We start from the raw sequence: 24,867 nt of genomic DNA on the forward strand, positions 1-24,867 counted from the left end.
AAAGCTGTTTTTTTAGATATAGGCAAGCTTATTTGAAAAAAAAAATTAGAACTAATTAGAATTAGTTATTAGAATAATTAGATTAGTAATTATAATAACTAATTAGAATAACTATAACAATTTTGGAAAAAGAAGAAAGTGAGAGGAATTGACCAGATGTCAAAACTTAATATATGGTTACATTAATCAAAACAATGTAGTACTATAGACCCATAGATCAATGAAATAGATAGAGAATCCATAAAGAGACTGACACAAATATGATCAATTAACTGACATTTGTCAAATGTGCAAAAGCAATTCCATGGAAAGAGGACAATGTTTTCCAAAAATGATACGAGAACAACTGGACATCCATGGGCCCAGAGGAAGGAAGCCTGGATCTAAGTTTCCCATCTTGCACAAAAATTAACTCTCAATAGATTATAGTTTAATTGTAAAGCATTAAAAATATCAAACCTTTAGAAGAAAACATAGGAGAAAATCTTTGAGACCTAAGGTTTGGTAAAGAGTTCTTAAATATGACACCAAACCCTGAGGCATAAATTAAATCAAGTAACTACATGTTATCAAAAATAAAACTTTACTTCTAGAACATATTGTGTTATGAGAATAAAAAGACTACAAACTACAGAATAAAATATTTGCTAACTGCATATCTGACAAATAACTTACACTTAAAATATGTAAAGAATTCTCAAAATGCAACAGTAAGATATTATTTAAAAGGCCCAATTAGAAAATAGGTGAAATGAACAGACGTTTTGCCAAAGAGGATATTTAAATGGAAATTCAGCACATGAAAATATTTTCAACATAATTGGCCATTAGATAAATGCAAATTAAGACCACGATGAGGTATCACAATACAGCTATTGGAACAGCTAAAAAAATTTTTTTAAGTTACATTACCAAATGCTGGTAAACCTATGAAAAATCTAATTTCTTATACATTGCTGGTAGGAATGTAAAATGGCTCAGCTACTTTGGAAAATAGTTTAGCAGGTTTTTTAAAAAATTAACTAAACATGTACTTTCCATGAAATCCAACAATTTTACTCCTAGGCATTTTTTACAGAGAAATAAAACTTACGTCTATATAAAAGTTGTGTATTAGCCAAAAGCTAAAAACTGTCCAAAGACCTTCAAAGAGTGAATCATTTAAACAATTGTGGTACACCCATACAATAGAGTATCACTCAAAAAATTTTTAAAAGTTGGCTAGTAACAACACAAAAATTTGAATGAATCGTAAGGAAATTATTCTGAATTTAAAAAGCTAATCCAAAAAGGTTATCTACTGAATGACTTAATTTATATACCATTCTTGAAAGGGCAAATTATTGAGATGTAGGACACAGTAGTGATGGCCAGGGCTTGGAGATCTGGGGAAAAGGAGACAGGTCTGACTGTAAACAGGTAGCACGGAGGATCTTTGTGGTAATGGAGAAATTTCTCTACTGAATGTAATGGGTTACATGAACGTACACATGTGATAAAGTTGCACAAGACTACATACACACACGTGTACACACACAAAGTGCGTGTAAAACTGGTAAGATCCAGATAAGGTCTGTGGATTGTACCAATGTTGACATTGTGGATTGGATATCATACTCTAGTTACATAAAGATATTCTCATTGGGAGGAGCGAGGTTACTGTTACCGGGAATCTATTTATTACTTTTGCAACTTCCCATGAATCTATAATTATTTCAAAATTTTTAGGAAGTCAAAAGAGGACATAAAGTAAAATATTAAAACAAACAACAAAACTTCAATTCATCTATGGCAAGTGAGAAAAGAGAGAACACAGGAACAAATAGCAGATAGAACAAACTGAAACCAAACAAAATGGTAGACTTAAACACAAGAACGGCAATAACAGATGTATTACCAAGTTGCGACGTATCGTGGAATACTATCCAGCAACAGGAGGAGCAACATTTGATATCTCTGACAACAGCAACGGATGGATCTCAAAAGATTTGTGCTGTGTGAAAAAAATTAACTGCAAGATACACGAAGCACTGAGACTATGATAGCCCTTATTTGAGGTCTGAATCCAGACCAAACAAATCCAGGGTAATACAAGTTAGAAAGTGGCTGCCTGGGGAAGGGTATATTTGGCTGGAAATGAGCAAAAGGGAGCTCTCTAGAATGATGGAAATAATCAGTGCTTTTGGGAGGTGTGTGGGTTACACAAGTGTACACTTTGGTCAAAACTTATCAAACTGTACACTAAATATGAGCTCATTTCTAAGGATACAAAATTAATCCTTAATTTTAAAATGTCTTTTTTTTTTTTTTTTTGAGATGGAGTCTTACTCTGTTGCCCGGGCTGGAGTGCCGTGGCGCAATCTTGGCTCACTGCAACCTTTGCCTCTCAGGTTCAAGCAATTCTCCTGCCTCAGCCACCCGAGTAGCTGGGACTACAGACGCCCACCACCATGCCTGGATAATTTTTTGTATTTTTAGTAGAGATAAGGTTTCACTGTGTTACTAGGATGGACTTGATCTCCTGACCTTGTGATCTGCCAGCCTCAGCCTCCCAAAGTGTTGGGATTACAGGCATGAGCCACTGCGCCTGGCCTCAATTTATTATTTTTTTGAGACAGAGTCTCCCTCTGTCTGCCAGGCTGGAGTGTAGTGGTCATCACGGCTCACTGCAGCCTCCCACTCCTGGGCTCAAAGGATCTTCCCACCTGTGCCTCCCAAGTAGCTAGGAGTACAGGTGTGCACCCATGCCTGGCTAAATTTTTTTTTTTTTACAGATGGGGTCTTGTTATGTTGCCTAGGCTGGACTCAAACTCCTGGCCTTAAGTCATGCTCCCGCTTTGGTCTCTCAACGTGCTGGGATTACAGGCATGAGCCACCATGCCCAGCCCCAACATTTTAAAGAAAAGATACAAAATGGAATACCTAAACTGTATTTAACCAAAGGAATGGAGATTTTACGTTCATTTGGAGGAGGGGTATATGGAGAATGCTGACAAATTCTTCTCCATCAACCTACCAGGAAAAAATATCATAGAAGAGTGTCAGATCACTGCCCTGAAAGCTTCAGTTCGATTTTAGGAAACATTTCACTCATCTACGAGAATAAAAATCTAGTTAAAAACATGTATCTATGAAAATAAGCAAATATACTTTACACAAAACTTACAAATTTACACATATCTGGTGAAAGACATCCTCTCAGCTACCACCTTTTAATGCCTTGAGATTTGTTTTCCATCATTTTAACAGTCGGGCCTGCACAATATTTTACACTGACCTAGTGTGAACTGTTCTTTGAATGTGATCTTGATGGTAAACATTGGTGGCGATATTCCGTTTCTCCCCTCCAATATGTTTTTATTGGACCTGATTTGGAAGGCTAGAAACAAGTTCAACCAAACACTAAAGTGGGCACAGTGTAATGTCACCGGCAGCATTGACAGAGATATTTCGAAAGAGTCTTGTTTTCTGAGAATTTTTAAAAATCAATCGAATGTGGCCGGGAGCAGTGGCTCATGCCTGTAATCCCAGCACTTTGGGAGGCCAAGGTGGGCAGATCACCTGAGATCAGGAGTTCGAGACCAGCATGGCCAACATGGCGAAACCCCGTCTCTACTAAAAATACAAAACTAGCCGGGTGTGGTGGCACATGCCTGTCATCCCAGCTGCTCAGGAGGCTGAGGCAGGAGGATTGCTTGAAACCGGGAGGCGGAGGTTGCAATGAGCTGAGACTATACCACTGCACTCCAGCCTGGGTGACAGAGCGATACTCTGTCTCAGAAAAAAATTGAAATCAAAATTAAAAAAAAAAAATCAATTCCAGAGGCTGAGGCAGGAGACTTGCTAGAACCTGGGAAGTGGAGGTTGCAGTGAGTCAAGATCACGCCACTGTACTCCAGCCTGGGCAACAGAGTGAGACTGTCTTTAACAAACAAACAAACAAACAAACAAACAAAATCAATTAAATGTGGAAAACAAAGTAGTCCCAGAAATGTCATTCTACCTGACTCATATTACATCATAGAAGCAGTAACTATGTCAAGAAGCAGTTTAAATGAAGCTCAGAATAAAATATGCCTAAGATTTTAAAAAACAGAAATATGGCAATTTAGGTGTGTGTCACCATACTTCCACAGGTTTTGTCAAACCCTGGGCATTTTTAGGGTGTCAGCTTTCCATTCATCGCTATCTTCTTTGTCTTGGGAATAAGAATCAGTGTTATACTCTTTTTTTGAATGTCTTTTTCCACATCATGGTCAGTTGTGGTAATTGCCTAGTCTATTAAAGTGAATAAATAACCAAGCATGCAAGTACATTTATTGAACAGATGTGCATAATCCAGCAACAATGCTCTGCTGACGAATCTAAAATGAAAACACAGATCCTGCCTTCATGGAGATTAACGTCTTGCAGGAGTTTAGTACATGTTGATTGCAAGTGAGTAAATAAGAACTAGGTCTACCGGGCGTGGTGGCTCACACCTGTAATCCCAGCACTTTGGGAGGCCGAGGTGGGTGGATCACCTGAGGTCAGGAGTTTGAGACCAGCCTGGCCAACATGGTGAAACCTCATCTCTACTAAAAATACAAAAATTAGCTGGGCATAGTGGCAGGTGCCTGTAATCCCAGCTACTCAGGAGGCTGAGGCAGGAGAATCGCTTGAACCCAGGAGGTGGAGGTTTCAGTGAGCAGAGATTGCACCACTGCACTCCAGCCTGGGTGAGAGAGCAAGAACCAGTCTCAAAGAACAAAAAACAAACAAACAACAACAACAACAACAAACTAGGCTTACAAAGTGGGGAAGGATGAAAGAGAATTACCACTTACTGTGTATCTATAATCCCTGTGCCCTGTACTAAAAAAACCTTTCTGCATCATCCCATTTAATCTTCTAACTTCACCCTCATCTCCACACTCCACCTCTAAGTAAAGGAACTAAGGAAATTTAAATCAGCTGTGCAAAGGCACACACCCTACAAATAAAGCCACAATTCTACTAAATTAGGCTTCCACCTGATGATATTATAATTATTTTAATTATTTAGGGGTGACTACAAAAGTGGAGTAAAAGTCAAGTTACTTGAAATGCTATTGTTTTAATTATTCATATTTGTGTGTCAATAGCTCTTTATCGTCAAGATTTCCACTAGCAAAATACAAATGTCACTTCCTCCAGGAAGTCCTCCTGACATCTCACACAGGCACAAATCCTTTGATCATATGCTCTACTCATGCCAAGTATCTTTCCCTTATGCGACTCACTCTTTGAATATTTTCTACCTCCTTCTCTAGATTATAAGAATGGGTGTGGTGCAGGAAGTACACCGCCTAACCCAATAATTTTAACTATGAACAGCTGATTTAATAATTTTGAATGGCTCATTTAAATTCTTGAGTTTCTTTAATCAAAAGTGAAGGCTGGAGATGAGGGTGGTGTTGAAGATTAAATGTGTGAGGATATATAAAGGCTTTAGCACAAGACACAGGGATTATAGATACATAGTAACCCAGTACATTCAGGCTTACTCTTGAGTGGGTAGTCAATAGTAAGCTTGGAATTATTCAATGAATAAATATTTTACGGGGCCCTCAGTGGGATAATGAAGTGTCATAGGCCCAAAGCTGATGGCAAATTGTGAGTAAAATCCCCTAAGGGGGATTATTTAACAGAGAAAGGGGTTCAGGAGATGAAAGACGCTTTCTTTTCATATTCAATGGAGCTGAATATTTGTGGATATTAATCTATGTTTACTTTTGCCATCGTGGAGACAAAAGCGACTTCATCTTGGATGCTAATCTACCATGTTAACCTCTGATGAGCGCCAGTCCCATGAATGCCTCCTGATTCCTACTTTATTTACTGTCTCTACGGTAAGAACATGGATCAGAGTAACCCTGATGTTATTGCATAAATTATAGACAATGACACAGATAGTATTCTCACCTGTTCTGGAAGGTGGCCTTTCATTGTCTTGCTGGAGCACATAAACCCTTTCCCTACCGTAGTTAAGCCCTGAGTATGGGAAGGAACACTGCAGAAATCTACCTGTCTTACAACTATCCAAGACCATGCTTCTGTCTGTAAGTTCCCTTCATAAATCACCCAATAGCAACACACGAGATTTGTCTGCCTCCTTCTTTGGTTTCTCAGCTCCTTTAGCATTTGCTGGTTGCTTTGTGTATATGAGCCTTTCATAATAAATAAGTCATATGTTTCTTATTTCCTTTCTCCCAAGTCAAGAGGTAACAGTGGTGTCAAACAGTTTCTCCATAGCTTGGAGGAGATAAGAAGCAGGACCCAATGCAGAAATTTACTCTAATACTTCTTGGATATTGTTTTGCAAAAATCCCTTTGAGCCATGTAAGGTAGAGGAAGGAGACAGCAACAATTGAGCAAAGTAGGAAGAAGAGAGAAGCTGCCTCCTGTTCACATAGGGAGAGGTCTGTGGGTCTTAACCTGTGGGGCCTAGCAAACCTGACCTTGCTCCTTGAAAAGGCTGAAAAGAAGAATCACCATGAGATCCTCTAACGAGAGGGAATCCCAGGACCCCCAGGTTCCCCAGAGAGTTCTAGTTCTCAGAAGAGCACACCCAGCTCCAAGGTTACATTGTAGGCATAGACAATGAAGGCGCTTTGTCAACGGAACACTTGTTTTCTTAACAGCCCCCTGTCCTCCAAAAGAAATGTTTCCCTCGGTATTCCCAATGTTGCCACCTGCTCAGTAACAATGAAAATCTAGGAGTCATTCTGGATTCCCCTCTTCAGGCCAACATTGGCCACTCTCCAATCACCTGGGAAGTGGCCCTATCTTGTTGCCCTGTTCAATGCATTTCTGTTCACTTTTGTCATCTTCACTGCTTCTGCCCTGGACAAACCACTCTCTATCTTCTCTACTGTTGCTTCTTATCTTCTTCCATGCTGGCCTTCCTTCAGTCTTTTCTATGTAATAGATATGACTGGTTTTTTGTTGGTTTTTGTTTGTTTTTAAGAGACAGGATCTTGCTGTGTCACCCAGGCTGGAGTACAGTCGCACAATCATAGCTCACTATAGCCTTAAACATCTGGACTCAAGCCATCTTCTCGACTCAGCCTCCTGAGAGCCTCAAACATCTGGACTCAAGCCATCCTCTCGACTCAGCCTCCTGAGTAGCTGGGACCACAGGCACACACTCTCACGTCCACTAATGTATTTTTATTTTTTATGGTGATGGGATCTCACTGTGTTGCCCAGGATGGTCTTGAACTCTTGGCCTCAAGTGATCCTCCCACCTCAGCCTCCTGAAGAACTAGGATTATAGGTGTTAGCCACTGTGTCTGGCCTATGTTATTGCTTAATTTAAATCAAGTCAAAGTCAGCCCCATTTTAAAACTTCTTCTCACTTCCATCCCCTGCCTGCTTCTCCACACTCGCCCTGGGGTCTTGTCGCTCTCATCCTATTTTCATCCCTGTTTTTCATTCAGGCTGCATCATGTTCTCTCCTCTGTGTCTGAGACGATTTGCCTTTCATCTCTCTCCTCATGCAGCATCCATCTCTAACTTAGCATCTTCAGAGAGCTTTTTTCTAGCTGTCCCAGGAAAGCCAGTCCCCGTTCCACTTGACAAGACACGAGTGTACCACATCTGCTGTTTACAGAGTTTCATGATGTGCCGTTTGGGCCATCTGAACTAAAACTGAGAAAACAGAAATTGAGTGACTCTCCTAAAGTTAACCAGTTATTTGGTGCCAGAAGTTAGATTCACTGTCTAGGAAAATTTGCAATCTAAAGTTCTATGTTATATGCTACTGGGTTCTAAAATGACTTGTTGAAAAAATAAAACATATGAATGTCAGCAGAAAGCATGGTGAACTGGAAATTTCATCCATTGCCCCAAAAATGGGCTCCATACTGACTTCCTAGAGCCTGACCTTTTATAGGGAGAGTCAGCCACAATAGTATCCAAGAAAAGAGGTCCATGGAAAATGGTATGATATGTTGTCAGAGTCATGTAAACTTTATGTAAAGTAAATAACAAAAGTAATGTATTTTTTCAAAAAAGACTTGAGTTTGTGGACTGAGATTCCAATCATTTCCTAATGCATTTTCTGGCAATATCTTATTCATTATTAGTCATTGGGATTCCCAAGTTACACCCATGCTATTATTCTTCATTTACCTCCCAAGTTTGTCCACATTTTTGTCATTTTTCAGATGCGTGATGTTAGACAGTTTAAATATGTGAATAAACAGAAAAGTACATTTCTGACAAAGTTGAACAGAATAATGGATTGAAAAATCCTCTTATCCCAAAGCTGCAGAATCTTGTGCAGTTTGGTAAAGAAGTCCCGCATGGTCTGGTAAGTGGTGTGCAAGTGCTTTTTCGATGTTTTTTATTTCTCTAGAATCTTCTTTGAAGTGGTGCTCTAGGGATCATAAATAACTTCCACTGTCCCTGCAAAGGGCAGGATTAAGGCTCCATTATTAGCAGGAAATGAAGGCTTAGGCAGTTGCAGCAAATTATACGAGGCTTTGGGCAAGTGGCAGTGAAAATTACTTTGTCTGGTTTATAGTGGTTTTTCTTGGGCATGAAAATAATTGGGAATGGCTAAAAGTACCTAATAGTATGACAAAGTTTCTTTCTAGGAAACTAATTCAACTCTCAAGCCACATCATATTCTTCAAGAGCCTCTATTTCTGGTTACAATCCAATTCCTGCCTCAAGAGTCGACACAATGTTCCAGAAATCAATTTCATTATCATAATGCCTGCTCATTGTATAGTTGCAATCGTAGATAAATGGCATATATTGGCAGTCTGGACACTTTCTGGTGTCATTTACACATCCTCGCTGAGTTCCACGTGTCAACACAACTTTTATTGAACAAAGCATTCATGATTTTTTCCCTTTATTTTTGTCTCCCTCTACTCCACTTGAGAAATAATCGGGGTAGCTGGGAGCATGTCCAGGCAAATTAGCTAATATTGCAGTTAATTTCCAATCATAAAGTCGATAATTTTCCTTTTCATTCCGGTTGAAGTAATTCAGGATGAACATGAATTCTCTCATGAGTCTTTTTTAAAAGCCATGTTGCTGTTCGGTCCCTGTGTGAAGGGGGATGGTGGTGGTGGTGACGTCAGGATTCTAATGGTTGTAGAAAGTTACCTTTATGCTTCCTTAGTGCTCCAACAAACGTATGTTATTTGCCCATTGGATTTTGTCACTTCTTTGTCTACTTCTGATTTTTCTTTGACTAGGCAAGCACATCTTGGGACTTACTCCATGAATCACCAATATTTCTGCCCATTTTGCAGTGAACCTTATGATACTTATGAACTGAGGAATTCAATTGCTGATCAAGAAATTGCATCCGATTAATCATTCGTAGAAGGCCTTCCTATATAATCACTATTATTTTCCAGGTGGAAGATAGCCCTCTTTTGCGGAACCCTTCTGCCCTATACAGACTCCTGTCTCTCCCATTATTGATTTTAAAAGTTTACACAGCTATAATTCACTATTGTCTTTGGTCAAAGGAAAAATAATGTACTGTTACAATAATTGTTGAAAGGCACTTGTTAAAATTCGTAAGTCATTCTTATTTTTTTTAAGAAACAGTTTCTGCTCTATGACCCAAGCTAGACTGCAGTGGCATGATCATAACTCACTGTAGCCTCAAACTCTCAGGCTCAAGTGCTTCTCCTACCCCAGCCTTCTGAGTAGCTAGGACTATAGGTATAGGCCACCTTGCCCAGTTAATTGTTTTATGTTTTTGTAAAAATGGGGTCTTGCTATGTTGCCCAGACTGGTCTGTGAACTCCTAGCCTCCAGTGATCCTCCCACCGTGGCCTCCCAAACATTGTGATTACAAGTGTGAACCACTGCATCCAGGCTCATTCTTAATTTTAAGAAGTGTTACATATGAAAATAGTGGTAGATTATCTTAAGGTGATTCCTTAAAAAGTTATCAAGTACAATAAGTATTGAGTATATTTACTAATATCATTTTATTTACACTTGGGAGCTAGAACCAAAGATTTGTATTTTACACTATCACTTCTGGTGATTTGGGGCAGTGAATTAAAAAAGATGGGAAGAAAAATAGACAAATTTGCCATCATGTTCAAAGGATGTCTTGATACTGAAAACATGCAAGGCAATCTCCTAAAAAAGCAACTAGAAGGTATAAAAGTTCTATAAGGTGATTAAATTGCTTCAAGATAATAAGGCCAAATTAATACTTTATCTACATTAATAAACTAATCAGTAGGAAAATACAATGCAAAAATAACCAATCTGCAATAGAAAAACTAATTCCAGAATTAAGTGGAGCTAATTCTCCTTAACTAATTCCAGAATTAAGTGGAGCTAATTCTCCTTTTTCTTTTTTGCCGTTTGTTGATGGACAACTTTTCAAAGTTTGATGCACAGTTTGAGGTGATTTTGTTGACTATACTTCAAGTTCGAGGATCTTCATATTTATATCGGCCATACCGCACCAAGAAAAGTATTTTGACATTTTATTTGCTTGCAAGAGCTCTTACTGATTTGGGGCAAAATGGATGGGTTACAGTAGGCAGATACAGGCAACTGAAAATGATAGAGTCTACAAAACTATGAGTCTTAAACATATGTTCATGCATATATTCAAAGCCAGTTTATTCTTGCAATTTCTTCTTTGTCTTGAGTGAATATATGATTTTCGTGCTGTTCTTTAGTTTTTTTTCTTGTAAGTCAACTTCTGATGCACAATTCTTTGAAATATAAGATATATTAGAACAGATTTCCAAAGGACCCTATGTGGCATGCCAGAGCCATGGAGCCTGATTAGAACTGGAGTTGGAATCATTTGTGGCACTGGATATAATTTAAGACACCATGTTGTTCCTTAGGAGGAAGCCTTATTTATAACAGCAGTACCATGCTGCACAACAGATGCCAGTGGAAAGAGAAATGATGATGAAATTAATTTGACCTTTCTCAAGCCTGCAGAACATAAATCAGATATATTTAATAAAGATCAAGTTTGCAAGAAATAGCTTCAACTGCAGACGTGTAAATGCTTCAATGAAAGAAATGATGGCAACATTTTGTACAGTTCTGAATGTAGCTTAAATGAGACAAAAATGATGAAAAATGTAGTTCAGTAGTTCAGAGATGTGCAGCTTTTCTTCATTAAATGTATGTGGCATACTAAGAAATTTGGTCATTTCACTGCACTTTTCAGACCAGTAAGCACAGTACAGGTATCAATCTGTTGTGTATCTAACAAAAACTTAATTTTTGATGCTTAACTGGGATAACTGCATTAAGTAGTTTTTTGATATTTATTAGGGATGATTTTGTTATCAAATCCCCTTTAAAGTCTATGATCTAATCTTTCATAAGTTCCTGGGGGTTTAGAAATCTTTATATATAAGAAACGATTGAGCAATTCTTCCTCAAAATAAAAGCAAGATGATTGAAGTTTCTCTGACTAGGACAGAGGGCAAGAGTTTATTCTGAAGACAGAGATTTTTAAGATTAAAGTCAGGTTTGGCAGGAAGCCTGCTTTATTTTAATAAAAGAATGGACAGGGGCCAAATTCATTACTGTTGGAATACCTAGCAGCCCCTGAGCACATAAGTAAAAGTAGAAAGAGAACACATGCGGTTTAGTTTGCCAAGATCAGGATAGAAAGGAACTTCATTCATTCATTCCAATATCAATCCCTACTATGTGACAGGTTCTGGGAAAGTGAAATGAGTCAGAAGCAAATATTGCTTTCGGAGTGCTCTCATCAGATTGATTGCAATGATTTTTTTGCATCCAATCTCTTTCAAATGGCTAAATGCTGTTATCATGGTATGTACAAAATTCCAGGGAGCACAATACTGCCTCAGGAGTATCAAGAATAGCTGTTTTGAGGACCTGAGTGGAGTCTTCGAATACAGACAGGAATTCAAAAGGCTGAGCAGAGAAGAATGCATGTTTCAGGCCAAGGAAAATGAGCTAAAGGTGCAGAAGAGAGGAATGTCGGTGCCATGCAGTGGAGATCGAATTCTATCCCAAGTAATGAAGTTTTTTTTTTAATGAATTAAGCCAGAATAGTAATAGGGCTATGATTACCTAACAGAAAGATAAGTCTGATTGGAATGGGATTCTCAAGACGGCATGGGGTGGGCAAGCGTGTGTCTTCGAATCAGGAAGGCTGTTGTAGGGAATCAGAAGGGTTAGAAGACTGTTGTAGGGAATCAGAAGGACAGAGACATCTGGATTAGGACAGTGGCAATGGCAGTCAAGAGGGAAATACGGATTCAAGTGACATCCAGGAGATGTGATTAATAGGATTTGTCTCTTTATATCAGAAATCAAGACAGAATTAAATACCATTTATATTAAAATATTTGGGTTAGGGATGCCTGAAGGAAATCTATTACAATGTCCAGGAGGCTTCAGAGAAATAAAGGACTCGAAACAAGCCTGAGCAATATAGCAAGACCCCGTCTCTACAAAAAATACAAAAATTAGCCTGGTGTGGTGGCACATGCCTGTAGTCCCAGCTACTCAGGAAGCTGAAGTGGGAGGGTCACCTGAGCTTGGGGAGGTCAAGGCTGCAGTAAGCCATGATTGCACCACTGCCTTCCAGCCTGGAAGACAGACTGAGACTCAGTCTCAAAAATAAAATAAAATAAAATAAAATAAAATGAAAAGAGAAGAGAAAAAAGAAAAGACAAGACTGATTGGAAAATATGTGGTCCAGAGATACAATTTATAACTCATTGGCTGTATTAGTCTGTTCTCACACTGCTAATAAAGACATACCCAAGACTGGGTAATTTATAAAGGAAAGAGGTTTAACGGACTCACAGTTCCACATGGCTGGAGAGGCCTCACAATTACGGTGGAAGGCAAAGGAGAAGCAAAAGCACGTCTTACACAGTGGCCAGCAAGAGAACTTGTGCAGGGGAACTCCCATTTATGAAACCATCAGCTCTCGTGAGACTTATTCTCTACCATGAGAACAGTATGAAGGAAACAGCTCCCATGATTCAATTATGTCCACCTGACCCCACCCTTGACACCTGGGGATTATTACAATTCAAAGTGAGTTTTTGTGGGGCCACAAAGCCAAACCATATTATTGGCATAATAACCTTGTTGAAGCCCACAGAGTAGATAAAGTGACCAAAAAATGGACACAGTACAGTAAAAGAGGAGTACAAAGAAGCCATAAGGAGCAACATAAAGATTTGGTTGGAGAGGCTGAGAAGTCTGGCTGCAAGGAAAGGTTAGCATGGCAGTGAAAGAAGGAACTCACAGGACAGCACAAACTCACAGCGCACCTCCCTTGCATCAGGCACGGGCTAGGCGTTTTCAGAGTCCCTCATCATTATTCCCAGCCTTTGATATAATCTTCACAACATTATGCCCACTTTACAGATGATGAGAGTGAAACCCAGAGGGCCTAAGTAACTGCCCCAGCTCACAAAACTATTAAGTGGCAAAAGCTGGATTTGAACCCAGATCATTTTGGTTTGAAAAGACTGTTGTTCTTTGGGAGTAAAATTAAATGCAGTATGCATGTTTGTGGGATGGGTGAAAAATGGTCCATCTTCTCTAATGGGGTGTAATTTTGTGATAGGGCATGTTGCCTGTGTTAAATACATTTTGTGATGCTCAAGTATGATCGTTATAGATGGAGATGCTCCTAAAATACTCTAGCTGTTTTCCCCTCTGCCACACTCACATTTAGTCTTCAAAATTGGTCTTGAATTACGTGTCTTGGTATGACTTAAATTACTTCTTTTGTAACTGTATGGTGGCAAAATCCATGGGGCTATGAACATATTACTGGGAAATAAGAAGATGATTTTAAAGGATAGAGGAAGTTCCAACCATGAAGGACATTCCTAGGAGAGGAGGGAAGCAGCTAGTGACTTTGTTGACAAGGGAAAATGAGGGAATGTCAGAGTATAGCCCACCTGAACACTGCCCAAACTGTCACCCACCATCATGCAGAGGGCCTGGCCTTCCACTCCTCATTGAGTCAGTGGGTCTTCCAGGAAACTCCTAGGAACAGAGAGAGTAGCCCGCACAAACCTCTCTGCAGTCTCTTGCACAGCTCTTAGATCAGTCTCCAGTGAGGCAGCCATTCTCTCTAAATTTGTTTCTACCACTGGAAATTGGGGAGATAGAGAGGTCTTGCTCCCCACTGGAGTAATCTCCAGAATGCTGGGGAAACTAGAACAACTAACTAATAATCCAAATTAACCTGAATCCAGATTTCAAAACCCAACTGTCAGCAGTGAACACCTTTTGGATATTGGGAACAACTCAAATAATTTTGGGTACATATGTTATATTAACTGTGACCTGAGAACTGTTTACTATGTGGTTCAGATTTCACCACAATATGTACACAGCCAAGTCACCACTTGGCTGGACCTTGGTTTCATAGCAGCTGGATCCTCCTCTGAAGCTGAGCAGTTTTGCTTCTAATACCATGTCCTCTAAACACTGTTGTGTATATCTTAGGTCCTTCAGGTTATAACAAGAAACTGGGTAGTTTACAAACCTAGATGAGACCATTAAGATGATGGGGAAAGAGACTTTCTGATGCAGTTTACAACTAACGCTTCTAAGCTTCTGATTTTTATATGTCCAAGTCCACATTCTAGTTTATGGGATAGGAGGTTACTATAAACCTTCCTCTTGAAGAGTCTGAGTTTGGTATTTTATTTGATAAAACATCACCTGAAAATGCCTGTGCTACTTATTGGAGCTACTTCAAAAACAAACAAAATAAAAGTTAATTATTATTGTGATTTAACCTGATATTTTTCATAACCAATTGTCTTTGATAGTTTGTTCTGTTATATAAGTGCCACAAATAGCAGAGAAGCTAAAATATTGGTGTCAACAATAATATGATCAATTTCTCAAACACTGTATACTAAAACTCCATTATTCCAGGCATTATTAGCTGGAACTGTTGATGACAATGTCAAATATTGCACTTTTTAAAAAATATAAAGTATGTGGTAACGCTCCTATCCCTGTTCATTTTTCTTTCAATATCTTCATCATTTTGGAAGGATCACGCTTTGAACAAGCAGCAGATGTTAATATGGGAATATAGAACATCTCAATTTTCTCACTGCTAACTCAGCTTACTGAGCCAATTTCACAGTTCTCACATTCCTGAGTCCTAGGAGAAGATGCTAATTTAGATTGTTAAAATTGACATGGGTTAGCGTATAAAGGGTAATTAGCATAAAATCCCACACAAAGTGTTCTTAGCACCATTAATCAACACCCACCTAGGCATACACTTTTTTAGTCAGTGCTGATGTTTAACGGAGCTGAAGAATATCTAAAATATTCTCTTCTAGTTAAGTAATAAGAAATGCAGAGTTTGTCCTCGAATTGAGTGTGAGGGTTTTTAGGGAAAAAATACCTAACATGCAGTTCAAGCATAACTTGCATTTCACACTTAAGAATTATTTAAAGCATATAAAAGGATTCTCTTGAGGAATACGCCTCTTAAACACTTGTGTTTCTGACATACTTATCTCTGCGCTGTGCTATACATGTGTTGTTATTGCTAAAGATGCTGATCTGTTTTCTTTTTCCTCCCTCGCCACTTGCAAAGACTGTTGCCTTTGGCAACATTGTTCCCACTCTCAGCACAGGACCCTGGAGGTGTCAATGCAGCTTTCTTTCACCACCCCTAAACCCAGATAAGCCACGCAGGTCTAAATCTGCTCAAGACAGAGGTGTTCTTAGTACCTACTGTATTAAAGCTTCTTTTTGTTTTATCCTCTCCTTGCTAATGAACTAGAGGCAAGACATCTGTCTTCTACTTAGATGAATGATTCAAAGTCACTCACCTTTTTGTCTGCCCCTTAGTTTCCTCATTGGCAAAAGAGAAAAATGGCACAAATAACAAAGATGATAAGTATAACAAAAATAATGTTTAAATCACAGGGGCGTAAGGGTCATACATTCCTAGGAGCCCGTCCATATATGTCTCTGGGGAGACTATCTTTGGAAAATCTATCTTGGAAGCCTTATGGAGGGAACAAGACGGAAAACATGTTATATTACCCCTGGAGGCCATTTATTCTGCATAAGAGAATGCTGCTTCGTATAAGACATGGGTTAGTCACAGGAGATAGAAGCTGAGCAGAACAGTCTCAAGAGAGAGATTGTTTTAAAAAAAATCCATAACCACAAGATAAGTGTTGTAATAAATGCTGGTGCTATGAGAACATACAGCAGGACACCTAATTAAAATAGGGAAAAGGAACTAAGGGGAAGGACGTGTAGGCTTTGCCTGGGTAAGGAGGAAAGAAAAGAGAATGTTCCTGACACAGCATGTTTGGGAAGAAAAAGCAGCATGGCAAATTCTAGAAGCAGAAATTTCAGTACAGTGGAGGCAGGCAGAATAAAGTGGAGGTGACCTGAGTTGAACCTGGGATGGTAGGCAAGAGCCATGAGCTGAAGATTCTTTTGCACAGTGGTAAGGAACTGCATGGATCTGAAAACCAATAAGAAGTCACTGAAGGGTAGGAAGTTTGGAAGAGCACATTATCTTTCCATTTTTGAAAGGACCACTTCAACTGCAGCGAGAGGACAGATTGGATCTCGGAGGAGACTCAAGGCAGGAGATCAATGGGAAGGCTCTTACAGTGACCCCGTGAGAAAAGCCTGCAGATGGAGGGAAAGACTGGGGTAGGATGGAGAATAGGAATTAGTCATAAGAATAGCTCGCATGTATGTTTTCCGTGTAGGGTCTTGTTATGCATACAAAATTCTATAAATATAAGTATTATTTTATTATGTAAAAAATGAGGAAATGCAAGTTTAAAGAGAAGAGCAGCTCAAACACAGGAGTTCCAAAAAGGCAAAAAGCTGGGATTTAAAGCCAGGAAGTTCTAAGAGCTCCAGAGCTCTGTCTTGGATCTGCTTTACAGATAAACTTAGGAGGAAGAGTTGACGGTGGTCTGTGATCTACCGGTAGAACTGGTAAAAGGTAAAGGAGAAGGAGGTCACCTGTGTTGTGAGGCAGTAAGGGAGGCTGTTCACTTGGATACTGCATCCAAGAATAAATGCATGATTGGGGAAGGGCAGAAAAGAGGAGCAATTTGACCAGATTAGTGGACACCTTGAGTTTGAGGTGGCTGCAGGATATCAGAGTGGATGAGCAGCTGGTAGGGTGGATCTAAGTCTGGAGAAATGGAGTGCACTGGCCGCTGAGGCTTTGGGGTTAGCAGCCTATCAGTATATTCCTTGGGTGTGAAGTTGTAGAGAAAGAATCCATGGAGAAAGAGGATACAAAGCATGAGAAGGAGCAGTCATAGAGTTAGGAGCAAAATCAGGAGACTGTGTTGTCAGAAAAGCCAAGGAAATTGATGCTTCCTGACAGGGGGCAAATAAAAACATCAAGCACTGCTGGGAGGTTAATAGGATATGGACTGAAAAAGAAGCTAGTTCATTTTGTAACAAAAGGGCTTTTTCCCGAAGATTCAGGACTTGGTGAAAACACGGTACAGTGCCCATACAGAGGCCTTCAATGCCACTATTCTTCTAGAGATGATACAATGACATCATTCTACAGATTACACATGCAGACAAGGGGACTGCTACTGGGTGTATTAATCTGTCCTCACCCCAGGATTGCATAATTTATAAAGGAAAGATGTTTAATGGATTCCCAGTTCCACATGGCTGGGGAGGCCTCACAATCATGGTGGAAGGTGAAGGAAGATCAAAGTCATGTCTTACATGGTGGCAGGCAAGAGACCTTGTGCAGGGAAACTCCCAATTACAAAACCATCAGATCCTGTGAAACTCATTGACTACCATGAGAACAGTATGGAAGAAACTGCCCTCCATGATTCAATTATCTCCCATTGGGTCCCTCCCATAACATGTGAGAAATATGGGAGCTACAATTCAAGATGAGATTTGGGTGGGGACACAGCCAAACCATATCACTAGGCTATCTACTGCTTCTGTGGTCTCTCATGTTCTCCTTATTTGTGCATCTGATTTGACTTAGCTAAACAAATTCCAGTGCCCTTGAACTTGAGCTTAAATAGTTGGTGAAGTCATGTCCTAAATCCTTTATGATTTACCAAAGTTGAACACTTAAGGTTAGAAATTTATTATAAAAGTGATGCCTCCTGTCCTATCCAACAGCATGCTTTTTCTAAAGGAGAAATTGTGACTAGAAGCTTTCTTTAATGGAGAACCCCCCCCAAGATTACTAATTTCATTTCTAGAAACCATGATAAGCTTTTGTTTTATAATCATACCATACTTAGAAATGGATATCAAGAAGGTTTTTTGCTTATTGTGTACCTTATATTTTTCACGTTTTCACACTGCTAATGTCTTGCTCTAAGATGGTCCATAGGGCAGAATCTTGAGGTGGAGGAAAGAAACAGTAAGGAAAAACCATGATTTATACAAAACACTACTGTGAAATAGTCTGATTTTTTTTAATATCTGATTTTTAAAAAATTGATTATAAGACAAATAAAACTCTATAGCAGCCTTCATGTACTTGGCTCTCAATAATTAATAACTTATACAAAGTTCCGTGAGGTTCATTAGTATTATTTACTTACTAACGGGAAATTATGCATTTGTATGACTTACTTCAGGTCACTTAAAACGTCAGTAGCATAGCCAGAAAGGAAATCAGAATGAATGTATTTCCAGCCACTGGAATTACAGTTTCTCTCAGTCTGAATCTTTCCATTTAACTCTGTTGCACAGAGGATTAACCATTTTACTTCTCTCAGAATAGGGAAGATAAGATTCATCTTATTTCTGCTGTATTTGAAATTACACAACCAAATTCAGTTTCACAGAAAATTATTAGGAAGGAAACCAACCCTATTTGCTATATAAGGAAGTCTCTCTGCTTGCAAATGTTCACAAGATGAATGTACAGATGAAAGACAAGCAATTTATTTGTATTTGATACTGAGAATGGCAATTTAAACTTCAGTGAATTTGTCCTTTGAAGAAAATGCAAAATATAGGTCAAATATCTTTAGAACTGTATCCACATAAATAAGTAAATTGTGATCAGACCAATTTTGAGTTATCGGACAAGTGTAGTAATCACACATTTCATCGTAATGTTAGTATTAGTGTGTGTAGTATATACGTGCATATATACATATAAGATTCAGAAACTGCCTTTCAGTTTCCATTATTGATTGAATGAGTTATACCTGGAATACCATTATACTGCAAATCAGTCAGGCCTTAATCCTTCTAAATGGAGCATGAACAAGCTGAAACTTTAGATTTGGAACTATCCACCACACTATTTTATATCATAAGTGAATAAAAGCAATAGTTTTTTTTAAGGGTAGAAAGAAAAAGAAATAAGTATCGTATTATTTTTGAGCTGGAAGGGAACTTAGATAAAACATAATCAAAATCCTCCATTTTACAGACAAGTCAAAGAGGTCCCCAAGTAGTGATTTCCTGTATTTACCATTTACTGTTTACTACACATTGGGTACAATGTACACTGCTCAGGTGACGGGTGCACCAAAATCTCAGAAATCACCACATCAGTGTTCCCCCAAAACTATTGAAACAAAAATTTAAAAAAGAAACAGATAGAAAAAAGACGACTTCCCAAGTAGCGTTTTCCTGTATTTACCACTTACTATTTACTACACATTGGATACAGTGTATGCCGCTCAGGTAAGTGACGGGTACGCTCAAATCTCAGAAATCACCACGAAAGCACTTTCCTATGCAACCAAACATCACCTGTTCCCCCTAAAACTCTGGCAACAAACAAACAAAAAAATTAAAAGAGAAATTATAAAAGAAAGAAACAGACATCCTCAAGTAGTGGTTTCCTACAAATATGATGATTCCTAAGTGTCATGGAAATTCCAATAAAGGAAAACAACTATGGAAAGCACACTGAATCGAAACAAATAATCAGTAAAGAAATATAGGGCAAATAAAGTAATGTGTTATTGAATGATGCTAAAAAAAACAAAGTATGCAGTTTTTCAAAATTCAGGACTCCATTTCCAACTTGGAAACCTGAGAAGAAGAGAGACGCGAATGTGTGGTTGAGACAGTTTTGATAATACCACAATGAGGTGCACAGCCTGAAGCACTGCTCTTTACTACTAATCAACTAGATATATCTTGTAACAGCTAACCTCAGAAGCTTTTTGCTATAATTATCATACTTTACAGTCTAATTTATTACAGCGGTATTTAAAACAATTTTTCGATTTCCATTTTAGACAGGATATATTTTAAAACATCTTCTGTTTTTCAAGTGCTTGGCAAAAAACTGTTAGTCTGCATCTCCATCCCATCCAAGTATCTCAATTACTTTATTCACTAAAGACCCTCTCCCTAAATATCATAACTACCAACGTGGGGAGGTGTGGACCCTGTGCAGAATTGAAAGCCATCTGTTTGCTTTTCAACTTTGGCCTCCATCAAGGATAATAAACACATTTTTTAGAAGAAATTATCATATTCTAGCTTTCCTTGTTGGAAAAAAAATGTTGCTGTATCCCTTACCCCATTTTATTTTATTTTTCTTTATAATTAATGTACTTAGAGTAAAACAAGTCCCCTCCCTCAATTTCTTTATCTCCTCCTCCTTCTCTTCTTTCTCCTCTTTGCCTTCTCTTTCTCCTCTTCTCTTCCTCCTTCATAGTGGAAATCACAATCTCCATTTTCCAATAATTTTGAACAGCAGAAAGAATTTTACATGGAAAAACACATGATAAAAATTTTTATATTAACTTTCCTCTGATATTTGCATATTAACCTGACCTGGTGATATATGTACATTTATCTTATGATTTTAGGATCCATAGAACAAACACATTCCCTTCTACTGCTTAATTTCATAGTCCACTCTCATAGATGTCCCCATTACTTGAGCTTGTGTCCGCTAGAACCTTTCCTTCAAGTTGAATATGAGAATTTACCCAACCTACTGTGCAAAAATAGTCTTTAATATCAAAAGAAAAATAATGAAAGGAAAAGAGAGGATTCTTACCAGAATTAAATTACTATCTATCTATTTTGGGGTTTTTTTTTGTTTTTTTGTTTTTTTGAGATGGAGTCTTGTTCTTGTCACCCAGGCTGGAGGGCAATGGCACAATCTTGGCTCACTGCAACCTCCGCCTCCCAGGTTCAGGCGATTCTCCTGTCTCAGTCTCCTGAGTAGCTGGGATTACAGGCGCCTGCTCCAACGCCTGGCTAATATTTTGTACTTTTAGTAGAGACAGGGTTTCACAGGCTGGTCTTGAACTCCTGACCTCAGGTGATCACCTCGGCCTCCCAAAGTGTAGGGATTACAGGCATGAGCCACAGCACCTGGCCTCATGTACCATCTTAAAAGAATGTGTGATGCATAGTAAGTACTAACTAAATATTAGCAATTTACCGTTTTCAGAGAGTAAAGATTTATACCGTGGTTCAACTAAAACCAATTTCAGAGGCGTATATGGGCTAAACGATAATAAATGTGGGTAATCACTTAGGCTTGCTTAGTTCCTCAGGGAAGAAACATTAGTAGACTGTGCAAACTTAGCCATGTACTGATTTGGCAATAACATTCCAATGATTATATAACCCTATATTTAGAAAAAAAAAAATAGAACAACTTTTAACCTAGCAATTGCACTTCCAGAAATGTGGCTCAGGGACATAATCATATTCATAAAGACATGGCTGCAGGGGTGGTCATTATGAGATTGTTTATAGTAGCAAAAATGTTGGAATGGCCAGCAATATGAAATACATTTAATAAACTATGGTAGAACTCTGCTAGAAAAATATTTAACAACATGGAAGTATCTTCACAAGTTTACTGTAAAATGGAAAAGCAAATTATAAAACTTTATGAATATAAGATATCAGGTTATTCTTCAGATGTCTCAATCTTTCTCCTACCTGACTTATACCACCTTATTCAACAGGCAGGTCACCTTCAGTCCTCATCTTACCTGATTTCATAGTAGCAACTGACACTATGAACTGTCTCTTGAATATCACTTACTTATGTTGGTTGTCTAAACACATGTTCCTGTCCTTGTCTCCTACTATTCTGAGCACTCTTTCTTCTTACCTTTGTCAAGCTTTGCCTTCACCACCCACATAAAATGCTTGCATGCTCCCAGTCATAGTACTGGGCTCTCCTAGTTTCTGATTTCATTTCCCACCTTTCAGTGTTACCTTTTACATCATTGGTTTTCATTTCTATCTATATATACAGATGATATTTATATATAAACTTCATTTCAGACATTCTGTTGAAGCTTAGATCATATGTCCAACAATGCAGCTGTGTTACTTTGATTATTTAAAAAGCAAATCAAACTCAAACTCAGCACATCTAAAATGAGACACATTATTACTCCTGGAATCACCCACTTCAACCTGGTTGTGACCTGGTCCCCTTTCAAAGATTCCTAAAGGGAACTGCTCTAAATGGAACTGCTATTTATTAACTTATGCAAGACACAATAATTGACGCTGTTTTTAATATCACCCTTACCTCCAATAATAAGGTAGCACAAGTCCTATCTATTTTCTCTTCTGACAATCTATCCAGTGAGTCCATCTCTTTCCAGCATTGTCTTCTCCCTTGTCTAGGTAACCACAAATCTCACCTGAACTGCAATCAGAGATTCTTAAATGTCCTCACAATTTCTGCTCCTCCTTATCTCCAACTCATTTGTACAGAGGTCATTAAGTCAGTTCCTCCTTAATTACTACAGTGACTTTTTATTGCACTTAGCTAAAGACAAATTATTGATTCGTAGCGTACTAAGTGCAGCCCCGGTCCCATGTTCTCCCTCTTTCTTTTCCAGCGACTCTGGCCTTCTTTTACCCTCCTATATTCACCAATTCTACAGAACTTTTGAACAGGGGACAATTATAATACCCAGAGATGCAATACTAGAGCCATAATCTCAAAGGTTGAAATCCTGAAAGAACAAAATCCTGAAAATATAATTCTGGAAAAAATAATAAAAGAATTCTTTAAAATATACTTATTTGTACTTGTGTAGGGGGATTTATTTGAGAAACATATAAAAACATGGGCCACTTTGCACAGTAGAATAGGTGATAATAACATAGACAGTTTTTCGTGTATAAGTACTCAGGTCAACAATAGTCACATGAGTATAACAGGTATGAACAGATTAATCATATCCATAAAGAAATAGGCCAAAAAGGAAAATGTATAAATACATGTCACTATGGCTGGTAGTTGGGTGCATCCAGCTTTATAACTGCGGTCATCTAAAATACCATGAGGAACAACTTGCTTTTTGATGAGATCAATCAAAAAGCGTGATAGATCATCATCACATATGCAGTCATCCAAAAAGCTGAGATCTTGAGAAATCTTATTTTTCACAAATGCTGATGTACAAAAAGGACATCTCTTTATTTATTGAGGAAGTTTCAACATTTTTAGATACATGCACAAGGCTTACACCCAAAGTAAATGTTGTAAGAATGCACTTTTATGGAGTCAGATTTGCAAAAAAATGCACAAAACAAATTAGAACGCACTAAAAGTCTCTACACAATTGATATCTCCAGTAATAGAAATGATGTGAACATGAAATACACAGGATAGGACGATGGAATACACAGCAAAAATTAATAATGACAATTAAAAATACTGTGGAAAAATACTGAAAAAAGAAAAGAAAAAAGGAAAATTTTACATACGAAGAAGCGTATTACAGGGATTAAAACAGACTATGAATAATTGCACAGAGGTACTGACGTGGATGATCATTAATAAGATTTTGAATTCTTGCATCTTGATGAATATCTCCTTTTTTTTTTTTTAATTTTAGGGCATGGCTCTCCTCAGAGGATATGTTCACATCATTTTCTATATGGCACAGCTCATTCTGAACTTCTGTAATTTGAGATACACGGACGTGAGCAATCAGTACTACATGTTACCATTTTTTCTGCCATACTTTCATGCTGTTTGGGCACATGGAAATCCATTTTTCATGCCCTCACATAGAGGCCACCAATTTGGCAGAAACAGTAATGTCTTCCTATCCTGCCATGCACATAGTTATTTCTGAACCAGTCAGTAACTTTTCTGGCTTCTTCAGGTAAATTTGTCTCTAATTTACTAAAACTTCTGGAATTTCATCAGCTGAGAGAAATGCCAGTGCAGGCAAATGACACATTTTTAAACTGAAGCTTTCATTGTTACTGTACAGTGTGGTCAATCTGCTCATCTGAATTTTCCATCAAATGCATTGGGTTGAATGGAAAAAGCAAACTTTATTGGTAACAGCTTGAAATTCAATTTGTGAAGCCTTGCTGTCACTTGATTCCAAATCTATCATTATGGCTTAGCGATTCAATTAAAATCCATTTTTCTTCTGCAAAGTCCACCAAACCTTCAAATAAGCTTCTAAAAAGTGCTTCACTTTTTCCAGTCATTAAAACATAAAGGAGGGGAGCTTTATAAGATTTTTTGATCCATTAGGATCATGAACTGTACATAGTTGAGAAGAAACAGTGGGGATGGTTTTGAAAGTACCAATCCATTAGGCAAAGTGAAGCATATGCTAATTTTGTTGTTGTTGTTGTTGTTGTTTTTGAGATGGAGTCTCGCTCTGTCACCCAGGCTGGAGTGCAATAGCATGATCTCTGCTCACTGTAGCCTTCGCCTCCCAGTTTCAAGTGATTCTCCTGCCTCAGCCTCCTGAGTAGCTGGGATTACAGGCATCCACTACCATGCCCAGCTAATTTATTTTTGTATTTTTAGTAGAGACAGGGTTGCACCATGTTGTCCAGACTGGTCTCGAACTCCTAACCTCAGGTGATCTGCCCACCTCGGCCTCC

General features: G+C 38.4%; 1 long non-coding RNA gene across 1 annotated transcript in view; it reads left to right on the forward strand.

Annotated features, from left to right (window-relative positions):
* Positions 1 to 24,867, forward strand: part of LOC139356125 (uncharacterized) — a 40,081-nt gene that overhangs the window by 505 nt on the left and 14,709 nt on the right. The window lies entirely within an intron of this gene.

The sequence above is a fragment of the Macaca nemestrina genome, chromosome 9 (assembly GCF_043159975.1).
Source record: "Macaca nemestrina isolate mMacNem1 chromosome 9, mMacNem.hap1, whole genome shotgun sequence".
Taxonomy (NCBI): domain Eukaryota; kingdom Metazoa; phylum Chordata; class Mammalia; order Primates; family Cercopithecidae; genus Macaca; species Macaca nemestrina.